This window comes from Periplaneta americana, chromosome 13 (assembly GCF_040183065.1).
Source record: "Periplaneta americana isolate PAMFEO1 chromosome 13, P.americana_PAMFEO1_priV1, whole genome shotgun sequence".
In the NCBI taxonomy this organism is placed as follows: Eukaryota; Metazoa; Arthropoda; class Insecta; order Blattodea; family Blattidae; genus Periplaneta; species Periplaneta americana.
The window spans coordinates 134,663,098-134,685,459 of NC_091129.1; the positions used below are offsets into that span (position 1 = coordinate 134,663,098).

Sequence of the window (22,362 nt, forward strand, 5' to 3'; positions counted from 1 at the left end):
ATCCCGATTTCCCCCACCTGCTTCTGCACGGCCCTCTGTAAAAGCAGGGCTGTCTTAGCTCTTTTCTGAAAACATTAATTTCTATTAGGAATTGGACGTTTACGTAATATTATACAACTGTTTAAAATAACTTAAATAAAAGGGCCTCGTTAAGTAATTAACTGTCACGTGATTTCCCTCCTTTCTACGATCCTGCGGCATAACCACTTGGACGGAGAATAGATAGCATGTCCGAGTAATTTTATCTATGCGGGTCGGGCAGAAGTGAAGATTGAATTTACATTACATAAGGTACTCTTTTATAGAGTAGGTACAGAATTATTTCAACATGAGTTACTAGTACGAAGGACGAAATTGGTAATTGGAATTAGATGCAATAGTCTATAGTGCGATAATATGCACAAAAGAACTGAAGCCTGTAGGCTATCGAAATGAATGGCTACCATCTTCAAAAATGTGTTTAAATATCCATTTTATGATTATTTTTCAATTGAACTGCATTATTCTCTATATTGTACGCTAATGTGCTGTAGATAGTATAATATACACTACATAATGAACACGTTTGCATGGATAGCTCAGTTCGTGAGTAAAAACACTCATTCTTAATACAGTACTGCATTTTGATTAAATAAAAATCCTAATGAAAATTATCGAACTCAAAATCGCCATATTTCCTAGTTTACGTAAATAGATGAAGTACTTTTCTTCCCTCCTATACCTAGTAAAGTGATGTGTTTGTGTTTTACGCCAGTATCATCGAACTCCAGTTGTGGAAGGGGGTAGCGAACGGGTTTTCCGGTTCTCTAAAGGTATAGCCAGGTTAATATTAAAAATGTTAGTAAAAATAAAATGATGTCCCTGTATAAGAATAACTTTGCAAATGAACTGTCGATTTAGTAGAATGCGTTTGAGTCTAAAGGAAGCAGCAAAAAGTACAGGGACATTATTTTATTTTTACTAACATTTTTAATATTAACTTACTTATACCTCTGGATCAACGCAGTTCGCTACCCCCTTCCACGACTGGAGTTCGATGATACTGGCGTAATATACAAACAAATCACTTTACTAGGTATAGGAGGGAAGAAAAGTAATTCATCCATTTACGTAAACTAGGAAATATCACGCTTTTGAGTTTGATCATTTTCATTAGGTTTTTGTTTAATCAAAATACAGTACAGTATTAACAATGAGTGTTTTTACTCACGAACTGAGCTGTCCATGTGGACGTATTCATTATGCAGCGTATATTATACTGTCTACAGCACATTAGCGTACACTATAGAGAATGAAGTTAAATTGAAAAATAATCATAATATGGCTATTTAAACACATTTTTTTAAAATGGTGGCCGTTCATTTCGATACAGGCTTCAGTTCTAATGTGCATATTATCGCATTATAGACTATTGTACCTAATTCCAATTACCAGGTTCGTACTTCGTATCAGTAACTCATGTTGAAATAATTCTGTACCTACTCTATAAAAGAGTACCTTACGTACTGTAAATTCAATCTGCACTTCTGCCCGATCAGAAAAGATAAAATTACTCAGACATACTATCTACTGTCCGTCCAAGTGGTTACGTCGTAGAAAGGGAGGAAATCGCGTGACATTTAATTACTTAAGAAGGCCCTTTTATTTAAGTTATTTTAAACAGTTGTATAATATTACGTAGACGTCCAATTCCTAACAGAAATTAATGTTCTCAGAAAAGAGCTAAGACAGCCCAGCCACTAGCTGGCGAATAACAGCTGGTGGGGGAAACCGGAATATGACGTAGGCAAATGGACGACAGTACCTGTGCGAAAATGATTCAATATTGAAAGCTCTTTCGTCACTGGAAAACGCGAACATATTTTTGGAACGTACTGTTTACTATGACCGTAAGGCTACTATGACTGTAAATGCGGTCTTGGATCTGTGTGGAGGACGGTTGAACTTCATTAGTAGAAGGGGTGGGAGTGAAGTACATTCTATCTATAACGAAAACAGTCCATTGTAGATATGAGATGGAACAGATTAGTCATGTAACTGTGAGAAAGACAACTGTTTCCGTGATAGAATGGGACATTGTTTGGCTGTAAACGGTTCCCATTTTGAGCATCTGTTGTCAAGTTTGGGTTAGTGATAGTGTTTTGTTTAGTTTTATGGTCCACTCAACATGATATTACACAATAGTTATTATTTGTCCCAAATTTGAAGTCCACGAAACAAGTTTAATAAATAGTTAAAAGGAACAAAACGAGTGAATGGGTAACATTTCTACACATTAATAGGCCCTACGTAAAATTTAATGGAGATTCAGAACACAGTAAATTCTCTGTGATCCGTTGCTATGTCGTCCGTCCGCTTCGGTCCGGCATTCACGTGATTTCATAGGCCACGCCTTACTGCAAGACGGTACGGAAATTAGTTAACTATCCCTTCATCGTCTGCATAATTGATATGAGTAAATATGATAAGAAAATATTTGTGAACATTTGAATAATACAGTAATTAAATCACCAATATTACAATAGTTACAATCAGTATATTTTTTAATTTATTCCAATTAACATCAAGGGAAGCTTATTTGCCCCTGATGCATTGTAGCAAGCTAATACAGTCACACGTTCTTTTTGGATTTTGAAACTAGGCGCAGTTTTGTATGATGTAGATTCTAAAGTTCTTTTCGGTAAACATTTGATATTTAAACCGGTTTCGTCACAGTTGTATATCTGCTGGAGAGATAATTCTAGTTTACTCACCAAATCTCGGAATGTAGTTTTATATTCTTCAGCTGCAACGGTATCAGCTGATATCCTCTCTCCACAAATTGCAAGTGGACGAACACCATACTTTTCCCTCCATATTGACAACCACCCATCACTAGCAGAGAAATTATCGCCTCCATATTTCTTAAGCATATTAAGCGCTTTCTCTTTCAAAATCGGACCAGATATTGGAGTACCTTTCCTTCTTTGTTCTTGAAACAACAGAAACAGTTCCTTATCGTATTTGAAAACACTAGGCGCTTCAATTTAGGGCGCTTGTCATTAGAGCTCTGGATGCACAATATTCTTCCAATGCAGCCCGATTACGCTTCCAGTCATGAACTGTACTTGTTGGGATACCAGAAATAGTTTCTCCTTCATCCAGCCGCTTCAAAATATCCAATTTGTCTTTTAAAAAATAACTAAACTTCGAGCGTTTATCAGTAAATGTCTTAGAAAGCATAGTGAACTTCTTCCACACACAACCTATGATTTACTGAAAGCACGACGTGTTGCAAATAGGGGGAGGAAAAAAAATGGCGGGGAGGAGGAAGGCACGTACTGTACTGTAAGTAGCCAATAATAATTACTAGACTTCGTGGAATTGCCACGAGAATCGTAATGTTTACATCGCACGCGGTATAGACTGTATGAGAAAGGGGCGTACAAAAAATGAATTATGCCTCTGATGTAAACACTGAGCAGTATACTGCGGTTACAATAAAACTGTATCCTGCATTCAAGAAATATAATAAATGATCATTGAAGTAGGAAATGTCTAAACATGTAAATACACAATTATTTTATAATGAGATATATTAACTTTTAAAATTTAATGTAAGATACTGACATCATTCTTGAATACGTGCATTGCAGTGAAGAGTTACGTACATTTTGAGCGACTGCAAAGTAATCTCCTCCGATGGTCACTTAAACAGTTTTTATATTGGGAAATGTACGTTCAATATCACTCGATGTAATACGTGCATATTTGAAGAACAGAAAGTCACTACTTTTTAGTACACCAACTTCAGACGTCTTGTCGTGACCTGTTACCACATCATTTATAATACGAAATTGTGAATAGGCAGAATTTTTAGCAATAATGTTTTTCAACTTACATTTCACTTTTTCTGAAATTAGTGAATTGTTATTTTGGATAACGGTTTGTGATACTTTATCCACTATATTAAGGGCTTCTGAGAGTTGTAGTTTAGACGATTCTAACAGGGTGATGCTTTTGGACACGATTTTAAAATTATAATCAGTGAACACAATATCTTCCAATTCAGAAGGCAATGATTTTACAGCTGCAACAGCGGAACTCTCTGTGCTATCCAATGCATCAATTACCTCCATTATTTTACTGTAATGTTCTGCATAATTCTTGTCTGCACTGAACAAATGTTAAGCTTTGACTATTCCAACCACAGTAATGCAAAAACAAGTGCTTACATAGGTATACATTAGCTGTAGCTGCTCTATCTATTTGGACCGGTCACAACTCTTAACAAGAACTGCTTATACTACGAGACCGGGCGGTCGCTCACCTCCTCTATACTACCGTACGTCGGCAACCTGATAGCATGCTGCTTGTGGCAATTCAACGAAGTCTAATAATTACCTACCCTACTGTCCCGATGAGAGAGAAGTTACTGTATGTACATTTTAATATTGGGTGCCAGAAAAAAATAAAATCTACTCTCACAGTCTGTATGCTTGAATAACATTTTTCGAACACTGGTACCATATTTTATGGCTTATCTTCAACAGTTTTTGTACGAAACTTCTTTTTTGTAAAATAAAAATTTAAGACGTTATTTGCAATATTCCATACTTATTGTTCCTCCTGTTTATTTATTAAAAGAAATTCTTTAATCACACGATTTAATCCCGCATCCAGCAACGTTCACGTCTGTGTTGTCTACAGTAATGGCAAAAAACCGGACCGACCCTTGTAGCTGATTTCAGAGCCTTGTTCACTCAAAGCACGATAGACTGGTAACTAAGACTTTCGTAGTTCGAATCCTGGCTGGGAAGGAAACTTTTTTTTTGTTCCTTATTCAAATGTAATCCCAATGCTTTTCGATTGCAGCGATATTTTACTACTTAATTAACTTATTATTCCCAGAACATGAATTTTACCAGCAATCGAAAAGTATTGGGAATAAATTTGAATAAGGAACAAAAAAAGTTTTCTTCCCAGGCAGGATTCGAACCACGAAAGTCTTAGTTACCAATCTATCGTGTTCTGGAGTGAACAAGGCTCTAAAATCAGCTACAAGGGCCGGTCCGGGTTTTTTTTTTTTTTTTTTTTTTTGCCACTATTGCACAATATATTCTCTTTTGTGGAAGGAAGGACAGAGGTTTAGTGCTTAGTCGGGCCGTTATGAAATCTGTATTTACGCCTCCTGGACGGCTTTCCAGAGACAAAATTTTAATCCTATATGATTTTATTATGGACGGTAACAGCATCATATCGTCACCACAGTACATATTATAGGCTACTGTTTCAGCTCACCTAGGAATGTGTCTACAATGCTAATTAATTAATGGTCGAAATTGTTGGGTCCGCGTGGTATTTCAGGGCCGTTCAGTAGCATCACAAGAATTTGCAACGTTGCCACATGTATCAGTAATCGGACTGTGTCGTAGGAGACAGGTTAAAATTCTTCTTCCTAAAATTTGTGTATCGTCTGTACACTTGAAAATAGATATAGTATATTTATACAATACTGAATATATCGACCAACACTTTAGAAACGATTCAATTCTTTTGTATATAACATACTTTCTTAGAAGTTGATGACAGAATTAAGAAATTTCTATATAATGTTCTTCACAGGCTATAAGGGGGAAAGGAATTGGCCACATTATCCCATTATCTCTTGGCCTCATAGTGATACCACAGTCTAGTATATACAGTCACGAAGCTCAATACGTAGTAAATATGCATCCATAGATAGTTGCTAACCTCTAGGACCGCTACTATCGCCTCATCACAGACAATGCGAAATAGTACCTGCACAGTCTATTGATTCTAGTACTCTCACAACTCAAGATTCGTGATTGTATATTTTTAGTAGGTTATTTTATGACGCTTTATCAACAGCTTAGGTTATTTAGCGTCTAAATTAGATGAAGGTGATAATGACGGTGAAATGAGTCCGAGGTCCAACACCGAACGTTACCCAGCATTTGCTCATATTAGGTTGAGGGAAAACCCCGGGAAAAACCTCAACCAGGTAATTTGTCCCGCTCGGGAATCGAACCCGGGCCACCTGGTTTCGCGGCTAGACGCGCTAACCGTTACTCCACAAGTGTGAACTCGTGACTGTATATACTAGACTGTGGTGATGCCTTGATGGTGTCACTTGTGGGATCCAGACCTGTCTTAGGACAGATGACTAAACAACAACTGGCTATTATAATCTTTTAAAAGACAAATCTCAATTTTATGGAGGTTATACAAATACGTCACGAATACGACATTGCGTGACACTAATAGTCAACAATACCATATTATAATTAGCCTTTACCCAAGATGGCTGACTAGCTACATGTTGTGCTCTGAGCAGTTTTGAGGTTATGTATGACGAATCCACAAAGCAGCCATGGAGGAATGCATTTCTCCTTGGCGACAGAGAGGCAGTGCTCAATGGTGACAGCATTCAGAGTGACCAACCTTCTGCAACTTATCGTTTTTAAGATTAAGGAATAAATCATGCCAATTAAAATGGTTTAGCGTTATTAAATATAGATTTTTCTAATATTTTGATTTTAATATCTTTCATATGTATCCAATTTAGTTGGTTCTTCATTTTGGAGGTTTACAATTTTTTTCCTTACGTTTGTGACTTTGATTCATTGTTATTGTCAATTTTTTAAAATTAGGATGCATAATAATTTATTCTTATTTTGTATAACGTGTAGTTAATCGAAACAAATCATTTTAATACCTAAAAACAAAGACGTAACTCAGTTAAATAATTATTATAACACAGTTTCCAGTAATTCTAACTTTCTCTATAACTATATACAAGGCGCAAAATAGAACTTTCAACAATAGTAACCAGCTTGTACATCTGGGCATTTGCATGTGGCTGTATCAAGAACACGTTCGCAAGATGCTGTAAAAATACAAGTAACGTGAAGTAATAGGACTGTCTTTAAAAAAACAGTGTTTTTACGAGAACCGTGGTCTACAAAGGGGCATTTCTGGTTGAGGTGAGTGAAATATTGTTCCTATATTTTTCTCATGTATTTATTGGTTTACTACTACTACGATGGCATCACAGCCCAAAGTCGAGCCTTAGCCTCCTCAGTTTTCTTCCTCCAACTGTCCCTGTCCTGTGCTAATCTCCTCCAGGCAGTTGTTCCGAGATAGTCCTGAGAATCGATCGTTACCGCATCTATCCATCTATTTTTGGGTCTTCCAATTGGTCTTTTACCATGTATTTTCCCTTCTAAGATCTTCTTTGGTATTCTGTTCCCTTCCATCCGATACACATGTCCAGCCCATTCAAGCCTCCTTAATTTGATGAAAGTAACAATATCGAAACTTCTATATAATTTATATAGCTCGTTATTATAACGTATTCTCCACTGCATATTTTCTTGCACCGGTCCAAAAATTCTTCTGAGTATTTTGCGTTCAAATATACCTAGTTGAGCTTCTGTCTCCTTAGATAATGTCCAAGTTTCGCTTGCATAATAGAGAATACTTCTAATAATTGTTTTGTATATTTTAAGTTTCGTTTCCTTGTGCACACAGTTAGATTTCAATATTGCGCTTAATGCAAAATAGGCCTTATTGGCTGCAGTGATTCGACTCTGTACTTCAATTAATTCGTTATTGTTACTTGTCATTACTGTTCCAAGATATTTAAACTTCTCAGTTTCTTCAAACATGTTTATCGTCAGATTAGGAGGGTTGTATATATTCTGTTTATTCCTTATTTGTGTCATCCGTTTGGTTTTGCTTGCATTAATCTGCAACCCGAGTTTAGAAGCTCCTTGTTCCAGGTCTTCATACACTTCTTCTATTGCTGTCAACGACCGTCCCATAACATCCAAGTCATCTGCGTATCCTACTATTTGAACGCTTTATTTTATTGGTTTCTATAATTATTATTATAGTCAGTTATTGTACTACATATTGATACTCAAACGGCTACTCATTGTTATGATAATGTTTACCATTAGCTAGACTTTGGTTTTCAGCGTTATGAGGAGTGAGGGTCAACCTACTAATTATTCGGGAACTTTGGGCAACGGACATGAAAGAGATATTATTGCAGTCTCTATAATTCCCATTGCGCAATTTAGAATAAAATTATACTTAATATACAGAATTAAATATGCTTACCCAATTATTCGGAGGAATCCTGTTGCCTGACTCATCGAGTTTACCATCATGCCACGTGTAAAAATCCGTGTAAGGATCTATTTTGTGCAGAGACTTTAAGAACCAATCGTGTTCGTCACTAGAGTGGTTTGGGACGAAGTCCATAATAATTTTAACGTCTATGAGAGAACAAACAAGAACACAGATCAGAAAATCATTTACCGTCACTAATTTTGTTAGCAAGTGTTTATGACAGAAAAGCCTCTTCCTTAATTTTGTTTCTTTTGATACTGTACAAGTTACATTTTAACTTGTCTTTAGAATATGCCGTTAGGAAAGTCCAGGAAAACAGAAATTGGAATTAAATGAGTTACACCACTTGCTTGCCTATGACGTGGATATGTTAAGAAAAAATCAACAAACTATTAGGGAAAACAAGGAAATTTTACTTGACACAAGTGAGGATATAGCTTTGGAAGTAAACCCCGAAAAACAAAGTATATGATTATATCTCGCGACCAGAACATAGTACGAAATGGAAATATAAAAATTGCAAATTTATCCTTTGAAAAAGTGGAAAAATACAAGAAAAATTCAACGATGACAAATATAATGAGGAAATTAAACGCAGAATAAACATGGAAAATGCCTGTTATTATCCGGTTGACAAGTTTTTATCATTCAGTCAGTTCTCGAAAAAGCTGAAAGTTAGAATTTATAAAATAGTTATATTACCGGTTATTCTGTATGGTTATGAAACTTGGACTCTCACTCTGAGAGAGAATCAGAGATTAAGGGTGTTCAGGAATAATGTCCTTAGGAAAATATTTAGGGCTAAGAGAAATGAAGTTACAGAATAATGAAGAAAGTTGCACAACGAAGAACTGCACGCATTGTATTCTTCACCTAACATAATTAAGTAGGAACATTAAATCCAGACGTTTGAGATGGGCAGGGCAGGCAGCATGTATGAGCGAATCCATAATGCATGTACAGTGTTAAGGCTGGTTCACAATAAACCGGGAAGGAGAACCAGAATGAAAACGAGAAGCAGAGGACGTGAATATGAAAATTTTTGATTCACAATAAACCGAGAACGTAGACGACTATGCATATCGATATACATGTCTATAACGATATATAAAGTCGATATTACGTATTCTGGTGTTATTTATGTATAATTGACCAATGGCGTTCTCTCATGAGTACAAGGCAGCCAACATAAACACATGTTAACCTACTTTGAAATTTCAACTGAAACATTTCATTAGGTACGGTACTATAAATATGCCCATGCATCTTTATTATGACAATCTATTTTAAGTCTACCATAACGTAAAATAAGTAGAGAAGAAACATTTGTAATAGAACAAAAATGAACAAAACAGTAGTTATTGAATTGAAGCATGAATATGTAGTGTGTAATACAACCAATACAGTAATAAAATATGATTCACTTACGGTCGGTGTTCAAAGATGCAGCTATTGAAAGCCAGGTATTCTTCTCCTTTTCTCATCTTTATACGAGACGCGCCGCTTATCGTAAACGTGAGGATTTTCCTCAACACTCAATATTAGAATCTCATCAAATAAAAGTTGCTCCACGATGCACAGCACAGAACAAAATAACGCATAGGTTATGTCACGATCTTCTTGCTACAAAATATACACGCCAAATAGCTTTTAGATGACAATAGAATGAATCTAGTGGGCTGTGATCGGAAACGTGAACCCCAAAGTTGAAACTTGGCCAACTCTCCGTTCCCGATCCTGGGCTCCGGCAAGCTTTTCGTTAATTGTGAATGCTCACATTTAAATTTATACATTTTAACAATTTTACCGTTTTCATTCCGATTCTCGTTTCCGGTTTATTGTGAACCAGCCTTTAGTTGGAGGACGTGAGGGGAAAAGATCTTTGGGGATGCCGAGACGTAGCTGGGAGGATAATATAAAAATGGATTTGAGGGAGGTGGGATATGATGCTAGGAACTGGATTAATCTTGCTCAGAATAGGGGCCGATGGCGGGCTTATGTGAGGGCGGTAATGAACCTCAGAGTTCCTTATGAGCCGTTTCTAAGTAAGTAAGTAAGTAAGATATCATACAATTACTGTTTAATTTCACTAATCAATAGACTAAAATTATTATTATAATCATAAAGTAAGAGGCTGAAGTTTTTAATGCTGATTTTTTTTTCTAAAATTTTGTTTTCCATTTACTTGTAGCATAAACAGCTGCTTACACTGCTACAATATTAAACAAATGTAGTAAATCTTCTACCGCGTTGTCTTGGTGTTATTGGCTGACGTTTCGACCGCTGTGTTGTGGCCATCTTCAGAGCAGTTGTTGGATAAGGAAATAGTCTGCCAGTACTTATATATATAGTAGTCTCGATGGGAGGGAATACTTGCTGTGAACTGCTCTGAAGATGGCCACAACACAGCGGTCGAAACGTCAGCCAATAACACCAAGACAACGCGGTAGAAGCCCTGAAGCTTATCCACACACCATGTACACCAGCCGCGGAAGCCTATGCGAACACATAGTAAATCTTCGTTTGTACGGTCCACATTTATATATTTTTCACACTTATTCCTTTGTTTCGGAGGTTCCGACAAAATTCCTATAGGGTAAATTAGGGTCTGTTGGACAGTCGGGCATGTTGAACACTTTGTACTTTAACGTGTTACCTCGTCACTTGTGGGCACCACATTCTGCTAGAAGTCAATGACGGAAGTAGCTACTGTGGTTCCCACAAGTGACGAGGTAACACGTTAAAGTACAAAGTGTCCAACATGCCCGACTGTCCAACAGACCCTAATTTACCCTACAGTACTCTACACGTTAATTTATTTCGGATATGCGTTTTTCATTTATTGGTTTTTTGCACTTACACCATTTATTTTAAATCCCACGATATTGGAAACGTCATTTATATGTTCTAAATTAGTTCTCCTCGAAATTATGTTTCCTGTAAAAATGTAAGAACGTGAAAATATAGGACATGTTCATTGTTAAATGGCCCACTTTGAATTTTGTTGCCCATGCTTGCTTCTTATGTCCTTTAATGACGCTGTTACTGCTTTGGAGACAGTGAAACGTTTCTAGTAACTGTTGTCGTAATGTGAAGGGATGGTTTATTCCTTAGGAGCGAGTTTTCAAATTAACTATCATCTTTCAAAAATAGTTAATCATATGTTATTAAATTAAGATTACACGGTAAGAACAAGTTAAGTCAATTTCGAAAAATTTAATATTTTCTGAATTGGAGTTAGAAATGTGATATATCAGCCAGATTTGTTCAAGAATGCGTTATAAATTTGAGCACTGTGTTATAGACTTAAAGTTAACTTAACTATGAAGGTTTAAATTTCTCTTGTGACTATCTTACTAAATCTATTTAACTATTTTCCCCTATAGTTTTCAAATGTCAATTCAGTTGTCTCGGGCTGGTAATGATGCACCCAAGACTCAACATCTGCGACTATTCGGGCTAGCATATCGTTCCCTTCAACCTGTCTGCACGGATCAATTCGCCAACGTGTTGTACATTTGCTTCCGTGGCAGTCTCCGCTGACCGACTAACTTGGTATTCGATACTTGTCCACTCTTTAGAGAACGTGTCTACGGTGGATAATTAACGACTCAGATAGATCTCTGAGGTATCATAGACCATCATCAGATGTCGTATAGTAATGGAACTTGTTGGCTGGAGAGGAATTCATGGTGAAGCAGAAAGGTAGCAAAGTCGGCATGCAACTCATTCCATAACGGGTGCACCAAAACCCTACTTGGGTTGCAGTGTTTAGGAATAAACCTATCCCAAGCAGTAATTGCCAATTGCAATGAGAATGAACTAACCATTTTCTTTTGCTAAGGATACAAGGTTGTCGAAATCGCCCAGAGTGCCAAATACTGGATCTACGTCTGTAAAATTGCTGATGTCGTAACCAAAATCAGCATTAGGTGATGGATAGATTGGTGAAAGCCATATTGCTCCAACTCCGAGATCCTTGATGTGGCCAAAACGCTCTATAATCCCTGTAACAACAAAGAATCAAAATAAAGAATAGGAAGAACACAGAATAAAACATAGCATCAGCTACTGAGGCTCGTTATGACCAGATGAAAAACGTTGACTTGTTCTGAAAGTGTCCCACAAACAAGGAACCAACCCACAAAACAAGTTTAATGCCTCAACAATTAAATAATTCTAACGATCCATATTTTGAACAAAGTTGCTTTGTATGATACGCTTTTGGTTAAAGCAATAAGTATGTAGGTATATTTACTTGTGAATTTATCACTCACGTTTAACTTTAAAGTGCATTTTTCTCAGTTTAGATATAATGTGGATTGGGTCCTTTCTGCAAAATGTGGTCCAATTACATTCTCCTCATTTCAAATTACGTAATAACTACAGAGTGGGTCAGGACCTCTGCGACAAACCCAGAACAGCGACAGATCTTGCAATGAAGACTATTCCATGTGAAGAAATTCATGTTCTCTGACCGTCGTTTAGGAGCTATGCGTCGTACTAATAATATTAAAATACAGGCCTAACCAACTTCTAAGAAACTAATTTGGCTATTAGGCTATAACAAAGAACACACTGGGAAGTTTCGTGTTTTGCGCAATTATGATAAGTTTTAACTTACACTCACTTGAAAGTCTCCTGTTGTTTAAAATCCTGGGACAGTCAAGAGTTGCAGAATTCTTGCAATAGGAAGATCATGACCTGTCCTTGATTCTTCAGTCAGCAATAGTACCAGTAACGTAACATAAATATCATTTACGACGACGATGTCATTTGTGAATCTGTAGTAAGGCCATAGGGCCTTCTCTTACACTCTACCAGGTCACAAAGTATACAAGCAGTTTAAAATTTAACAAATAATTAAAGAACAGAATACTAATATATTACAAAAAAAATAATAATAGCATAATAAAATCGACACTAAACAACATGAAAATAATACCATAACAGAAAAAAAGAAAGTAAAATACATTGGAATATAGTGAAAGCAACTCATTTAGTACAAATGCTTAATATGGAAAAACGTAAGGAAGAATAGGTATATCAAAATGGAATGTAATAAATAATAATGAAAAAGAAAAGAAATACGAAAATTAAATAAAATTCGCGATAAAAAGGCTATGATAATAAATTCATCGGCTGATAAAGAGAAGAAAAAGGGGAAAGGAAGGAAAAAGTAATATATAGCCTATACTTTTACAAAACTATGGCAGAGAAAAGGGCTTATAACTGAAAGGAATCTAATTCAAAAAGTGCAATTTTAATTTATTTTTGAAACTAGACAATGTCCGACAGTCTCTGACATGTTGTGGTAGAGAGTTCCAGAGATGAGCTGCAGAGACGGTGAAAGATGAAGAGTAGAAGGATGTTCTGTATTTAGGAGTGTGATATGGTGTGTTGAGCGAGTATCTATTTCGTGATATGAGGACAAATGTTAAAAACAAGAAGCTAGATAGCTAGGGTTAGAGGTTTGAAGAATATTGAAGAGTATAGTGAGAGAGTGAATAGTTCTTCGCTCTTTGAGACAGACCTAGGACAGCATATTTAGTGAAGGTGTGATACGGTCAGATCTACGGACGTTGCAAATAAATCGAACGCATGCATTATGAACACGCTGTAGTCTGTCTGTCAGTCTCATGTTAAGGTCAGTGTAGAGAGTGTCACAGTAATCAAAATGAGGCATCAAGTAAAAATCTAACGAATTTTCATTGTTTATCAAATATTTTCTTGGCAACCGTGGTTAATGTTCAATGGTATCTTAATTTCCAATCCTCAGAAACTCGACGAGATCGTCCCAAGACCGGTCATTGGCAGTCTTGGCCCAGTCTCAACGAAATCCTGAGAAAATCTCAAGTGCGTCTTGGAAACTAGACTATGTATACGAATTCTGTGTCGTTGTCTCGAGACAAGTCTCAAACTCGACTGTGGATACGTGTCATCTATAGTACTTAATTATGAAATGAATTATTCATTTATTCCTTCAAGTACCCATGTAGACAGATTACAGAGAAAAAAATGGATAAAACTTAACGAAAGTTTCAACATCTAACACCACTTGCTTAACAACGGCAATGATTTACACCACACTATTCTAACGTCACTTTCTTAGCAAAGGTTAGACTCTTGCACTGATACGGTCGGTATTTGCTAGAGGGCTAGACCTACATTCTTGCATTAAATATTTCTCTTATTACAGGCCCATACTAACTGAATAGTGAATTCCAGAAACTCCCACATGTAACAAGTTTTCTCAAATTCAGTTTTTCATATTGTTGTAATATTCATAGAAAGGTCTTTTATGTAGAACAGAAATCCTACACCTCCAATTCTCAGCGTACATTTCACATCGGCAATAAGTTACAGTGAATTGCAAGAAATTGTAGGAACGCCACAAATCCAGGGCATATGTAAATTTTATTAGAAACTAAAGAAAAAAAATGCAGTTTTCTTATCCTTGTTTTTTTTTATAGGTTTAAAGGAATTTTAAGAATTAAATGTGCCATTCATATAATTTTGCATTTTTGTGTGTTTTTCTACTTTTTTAATTTCTTGGCTTAAATATACATTTAAAACATTTATAAGATTAAAAAGATTGTCTTTCTCCGTCTTCTTCACCTAAAATTATTTTAAAGAAATACAATAATTGTTACTAGTCGTGAATTGCAGAAACTCAATATGTCCAGCCAATTCAGATTTTTTTTTCAGAAAATATTAAAGAAAAAATTTTGGTTCAGACACTTTTTTCCTTGAAATTAGTCAAATCTGCTTTACCTGTAAAACTAGATTTACATAATATATACGTTACTGTAGGCATGTTAACAGAAAACCACAATTCCAAGTCACACAGAATTTGTATTGTATTGTATTTATTAACATTCCATGGTATTCATACATTGCTTACAGCTAGAATATGGAAAAAGTCAAAAAAACTTAATACTATTATAAAGTCTTAATTTATAGTATCAATCTAGATGAAAAAGGGTAAACTAGGGTCTGTTGGACAGTCGGGCATGTTGGACATTCCGTACTTTAACGTGTTACCACGCCACTTGTGGGCACCACATTCAGCTAGAAGTCAATGACGGAAGTAGGCACGAGTGGGGCTACTTCGTCACTGACTTCTAGCAAAATGTGGTGCCCACAAGTGGCGTGGTAACACGTTGAAGTACAGAGTGTCCAACAGACCCTAGTTTACCCTATATACAGACGAGATTTACAATATAGTCTACTAGTACAACACGTGGTTTTAGTATTAATTCACGGCCGTGATCAATTTCATGGAGCGTTATTGAATATCATGAATTCACTTACAAAATAGAAGGCGTGAGAAATTAGGTACTTCTTTAATTTGGCCCTAAATAATTTTATGTTTTGAGTTTCATTTTTTATATCGATAGGGAGGCTATTAAAAATTTTTACTGCCATATAACGCACTCCTTTTTGATAGCACGATAGACTTGCCGATGGATTATGAAAGTCATTTTTTGACGTGTATTTATGCTATGAACTGTTGAATTAGTGTATTTATGCTATGAACTGTTGAATTAGTTACAAAGTTTTCACGATTACATGCAAGGAAGATTATTAATAAAATACATACTGACAAGCCATGGGCATTATTTGTAGTTTTTGAAAATAGTCCTACACGATTCCCTATACTTGGCACCTACTATTATTCTAATTACTCTTTTTTGTAATAGAAATGTACTGTTACTATCTGTGGAATTCCCCCAGAATATTATTCCAAAACTCATTACCGAGTGGAAATATGCAAAGTATATTGTTTTTAAGGTATTGATATTTACCATCTTTTGCATAGATCTAATAGCAAAACAAGCTGAATTTAGTTTGGGGGTAAGTTCTTTAATATGATTTTTCCAATTTAACATACTATCGATTTTTAAGCTCGATATGGGTCTCTGGCGTCTCGTCAGCCCACGCGAGTTGTGTGGATATAAAGGGAAAAATTGTCGGGTGGAGTTCCTGGGTAGCTCAGTTGGTAGAGCGTTGGTAGGGTTCAACCACAGTTCCGAGATCGATACCCGACCCCGGAACAATTTTTCCCTTGAAATTATTCAAATGTGCTTTACAGAGAGCTTTACCTGAAAAACTAGATTTGCATAAAACATCAATTTCCACAAAAATATGAGTTGTGCCCTTTCTGAAATAAAGGATTGAATTATTACTAGAAAAAAGTGGACATTAACAGAAGATATCACACAAATTTTCCATAATCTGAAAATAACTGCATTTACGTTTTCAATAAAACATTATTCATAGAACAATAAGGTACTATACTATTTCAGAAAAAGAGGAAGACAAAGGAAAACTGAAACAAATTTCCTACCCTTAAGATCTCCAATGCCATCCCCATTGCTGTCCTTGAATGATCGAGGATAAATATGATAAATGACTGCAGTTTGCCACCAATCTAACGTCGGTTGTGGCATTTCGGGAAAAGGTGTTGCAACAGCTGTACCAATTACTGCTATTAAATGCCATGACAACATCGTCAGTGAATTTGTGCACAAAACTGTTTCGAGAACTTCCTGTAAAGTAATACAGTCCTAAAACTGTGTCACGTATAATTACCTAATGCATTTCACTTTGCTATTTCTTTATCACTTCAGTTTGCTGTGAGAACAATGAGTTTCATTTAGATCGTACGCCCAATTTACAAATTAGAATGAACCGCGAACATAAATGTTTCAGAAACCTTGACAGTTCATATAATATCTTAATAAATTATATTTAACACGTAAGTAAGGAATATTTTCAGAAGAATTCTTAACAATACCACAGTCTCTGGATTGAACAAATTGAAATCACTTTCTCATTTAAAATTAATAATCCACAACTCATTTTGTAAACTCTCTGCAACCTGTAAATGCCCTTGCCTGAAAGAATCTGTAGATGTGAAATACCTGGGAATTATTGTTGATCAGCACTTGAAATGGGATAGACAAATCACCTTTTTATGCAACAGGATACGTAAAACAATTTACAAATTTGTAAACCTTCGCCATTACTTGCCTACTCATGTATTACGTTTGGTTTATTTGGCTCTAGTTGAATCTGTTATCCAATATGGTATAATTGGATGGGGAGGCATTACAAAAACTGCTCTTTTTCCTCTAATTATGTTGCAAAAACGTATAATCAAAATTTGTTTGAAAAGGCGACTGGATTATCCAACAAATTTGATCCATTCTGAATTGAATGTTTTTAGAATTGACCAAATTTATAAATACTCTTTAATGAAATTCTATCATAAAAATAGAACGAAATTTTTAGCTCAGCCACATGCTCATAATACGAGACGAAATGAAATTCTTAAATTAGTTGAACCTAAATATTTCACATCTGCTGCTTTACTACACAGTACAAATTATGGTCCACGGCTATATAATTCGATAATAAAATTTCATCCAGAATTGACTGCTTTAAGCAATGAAATTTTCAGATCCAGAATTAAAAAATTTATATGACAGACTTCCCTGTATATATATATATATATATATATATATATATATATATATATATATATATATATATATATATATTATGTACCATGTATTGTAAAACAAGTTTATTTCTATCCTAAGTGTATTTTTCTATTTTATCTTGGTTACTATATCAACATGACGTGCACTAATTATACTACTAATAATAATTTAATATTAATCCATCAATCTAAACATCGTCTCTTTTTTCACTCAGTTATTATTAGTATTATTATTTACTAATTTTATTACAATCTTTATGTGAGCTTTTTTCTTAAGTATCTTGTCTACAAAGTATGTGTATCTATGTAACGGAACTGTCCCCGAACACGAGCTTTGCTCTTTCGGGGTATTTTAATGTAACGTTTTTATGTATATGTTATTATTAAATAAATAAATAAATAAAAAAAAATAAATTTATATATCACCATCATCATCATCATCATCATCATCATCATCATCAACATCGTACTGATTTCCGACAAGGGAATTACCGACTTATCTCTCTTCTAGGTTAGTACAGATCATAAAAAAAATTCAAGAGGAAAGCTATTACAGTAGAATCTCGATTATCCGTCACCCTATTAACCGATTGGCGGATTATCCGACTCTCTATTTCTCGATCTTTTTTTTTTCTTCAGAAATAAATAACTTATTTGAAGTACTGTTTTGTACATCATATTAGTAGGTTCTACATATTCTTTTGCTAGAGAGTGTTATTACAAGCCTTTATCGTTACACAACATTATCTACTGTTCGAATTTCAGTTCTATAATATAACTTGTATAGCATATACAATGTCTTCCACGGGTGTTATCAGGAAACGTGTTGTGCTAAGTATCGAAAAAATGGAAATAATTGGTTTGATAAAGAGAAACTGTGGCTCATCTTGGATCAGAATACGAGATTGGAGTTACAACTGCGCGATTTAATAAAAAAACAAGGGCAAAGTGTAAAAAAGTATGTAAATCTACAACATGAGACCTCCTTAATACCTGTCTTTCCTGAGACAGTAATTACAAATGGCTTCCTTGCCCCTTAAAAACCCGTCGTTGACAACCAGACTTAAATTAGTGAACTTGTGATTCACTACCTAGCGAGTTAAATACAAGACTATAGAGGAAATTACGCAATCTTTCATTGTACGGATTATCCGATTTTTTGGATCAACCGTTCAGTCCATCCCTTTCATTACCACGGATAATAGATGTTCTAGTGTATTTCTCTGTATGAAAACAAAGAGATGAAAACTAGCGTTTTTTTTTTATTCCGCTCAACACACATTTTTATATATTAGAAATAAATTAAACGACTTCATAAGAAATTTCACTAGCATATTAAAACTATTTTTAGTAGGTCATTTTACGACGCTTTATCAAAATCACACACATATGTAAAATAATTTTTATGAAAATTCACACACTAAAAAGAATTCGAAATTTCCTTCCGTTGCTTCTCAAGAAGAATTTAGTGCAGTCGCTCTTGATGCCTCATTTTGATTACTGTGACACTCTCTACACTGACCTTAACATCAGACTGACAGACAGACTACAGCGTGTTCATAATGCATGCGTTCGATTTATTTGCAACGTCCGTAGATCTGACCGTATCACACCTTCACTAAATATGCTGTCCTGGGCCCGTCTCAAAGAGCGAAGAACTATTCACTCTCTCACTTTACTCTTCAATATTCTTCAAACCTCTAACCCTAGCTACTTAGCTTCTCGTTTTCAACATTTGTCCTCATATCACGAAATAGATACTCGCTCACAACACCATATCACACTCCTAAACACAGAACATCCTTCCACTCTTCATCTTTCACCGTCTCTGCAGCTCATCTCTGGAACTCTCTACCACAACATGTCAGAGACTGTCGGACATTGTCTAGTTTCAAAAATAAATTAAAATTGCACTTTTTGAATTAGATTCCTTTCAGTTATAAGCCCTTTTCTCTGCCACAGTTTTGTAAAAATTTAGGCTATATATTTCTTTTTCCTTCCTTTCCCCTTTTTGTTCTCTATATCAGCCGATGAATTTATTATCATAGCCTTTTTATCGTGAATTTTATTTAATTTTCGTATTTCTTTTCTTTTTTATTATTATCTTATCACATTCCATTTTGATACATCTATTCTTCCTTACGTTTTTCCATATTAACCATTTGTACTAAATGAGTTGCTTTCATTATATTCCAATGTATTTTACTTTCTTTTTTTTTTTCTATTATGGTATTATTCTCATGTTGTTTAGTGTCGATTTTATTATGCTATTATTATTATTTTTTTGTAATATGTTAGTATTCTGTTCTTTAATTATTTGTTAAATTTTAAACTGCTTGTATACTTTGTGACCTGGTAGAGTGTAAGAGGAGGCCCTATGGTCTTAACTCTGCCAGTATAAATAAAGAATTATTATTATTACATCTTAGGTTATTTAGCGTCAGAATCAGATGAAGGTGATAATGCCGGTGAAATAAGTCCGGGGTCCAGGACCGAAAGTTACCCAGCATTTGCTCATATTGGGTTGAGGGAAAATCCCGGAAAAAACCTCAATCAGGTAACTTTCCCCAACCGGGTATCGAACCCGGGCCAACTGGTTTCGCGGCCAGACTCGCTAACCGTTACTCCACAATTGTGGACTAAAACGCTTTTGAAATTATTATAATATGCAGGCCGGATGGTAACCTCTGCACCAAAATAAAACTGGAAATAACTTAGATCATGAGGAGAGATCTGAAAATCTGAATAAGTTTTTTCACTAACATTCACCGTTTTAGAGGAAATCGTTGTTTCTATGAGCGTATTCCGAATCTCACCGGTGAGCAATCCGATGGCATCACGGTGTTCCGAATTCCACCGATGACGTCACTGATGCTCCACCGGTGCCATCAGCTTGCAGAGGTGGTGGCAGTCTCCATCAGCCGCCATCAGTGAATCTGATCGGTTCTTGTATAGGGCGGGAATTAGCAGACGAATAACATCGTGCACTGTTGTGTCATGGCGGTGTGTTCTGTTGTATTGTTTGTAATGAGCACAACGTAAAAACAATATGTTAATGGCTTATGAGCGAACGGACCATTTATTACTACCGGTTCAAGAAATAAGTTGTTTATGATCTCTTTTCTTTGAACGAGATGGCAGTACGGAAATTTCGCAAAATTTTGCTAGCGTAGCACAGATAACAACTTACACAGTCGCCATGACAGCCATCGATCCTTCCAGCAGTTTTGTTCCTATTCCGCTGCAGCGTGACGTCATTGTTGTCCACCGGTCCGGTGAGATTCGGAATACGCTGTTTGAAGCATTTGGCAACAGCACGGTTACTCTAGCAAGCGCGGTGTGCACTACTTACCTTCCCCTCCCCCCTCTACTGTACTACTCAGTCATTGACGCGCGGCAGTGCGCCGCGTTGCAAGATTTATTTTAACCATTTTCTCAATATTATTCAATTAAAATTCGTGGCTAAACGGTTTAATTTGCAAAAAAAAAAAAAAAAAAAAAAGCATTCAAGACATTAACGGTTCAGATTATTTTTACCTATCATCATCTGCTTATATAGCAATCAGCCATTTCTCTCCAGCCATTACCGCAATGGAGCGCTGCAAACATTGAGCAAAGACTATTTTCTTTTCCTGCTTAACGATACTTCATCGAAGGAAAAGTGCAATAAAAGTGTTGTTATATTTAACATGTAGAATCATTTCTTAAATGTTGGTGCATCGGTTTCCTTCCACTGTGTATATGAAAACAGATTTTAAAATTTATAAGAATATGAGTAGCTAATAGAGATTAATAATACCATAGAACTATAGATAGTATGAAAGCTGAAAGTTCAAGGAGAAACTACAAACAATTTCATATCAAAGATATTCGCATACGTGTAGAAAAGTGGCCATTTAAAAACTGAATGGTCCTCGATCTTTACATACTTCCACTCGGTAATGAGTTTAGGAATAATATTCTGGGGAAATTCCACAGATAGTAACAATATATTTCTATTACAAAAAAGAGTAATTAGAATAATAGTAGGTGCCAAATCTAGGGAATCGTGTAGGACTATTTTCAAAAAACTACAAATAATGCCCATGGCTTGTCAGTATATCTTTTCATTAATAATCTTCCTCGTATGTAGTCGTGAAAACTTTGTAACTAATTCAACAGTTCATAGCATAAATACACGTCAAAAAATGACTTTCATACTCCATCGGCAAGTCTATCGTGCTATCAAAAAGGAGTGCGTTATATGGCAGTAAAATTTTTTAATAGCCTCCCTATCGATATAAAAAATGAAATTCAAAACATAAAATTATTTAGGGCCAAATTAAAGAAGTACCTAATTTCTCACGCCTTATATTCTGTAGGTGAATTCATGACATTCAATAACACTTCATGAAATTGATACTAAAACTATGTGTTGTACTAGTAGACTATATTGTAAATCTTGTCTGTATATATTTCATCTAGACTGTGACTATAAATTAAGATTTTATAATAGTATTAAGTTTTTTGACTTGTTCCATATTTTAGCTGTAAGCATGTATGAATACCATGGAATGTTAATAAATACAATACAATACAATCTTCTTACAGCTGTCTGCCACTTTTAGAATAATTAGTTTCTTGCGACAAAATTTTCAGAGTGTAAGATTACTATGAAGTAACTAACGAGCAAACATTCTTATGGAGGCAGATAAAAAAGTTAATTTATTTTCTTC

At 35.4% G+C, this 22,362-nt stretch overlaps 1 pseudogene; it reads right to left on the reverse strand.

The window, feature by feature from the left end:
- The window catches only part of LOC138712452 (maltase A1-like), a 46,103-nt pseudogene extending 26,676 nt beyond the window's left edge, over window positions 1–19,427 (reverse strand).
- Window positions 19,428–22,362: the final 2,935 nt, after the last annotated feature.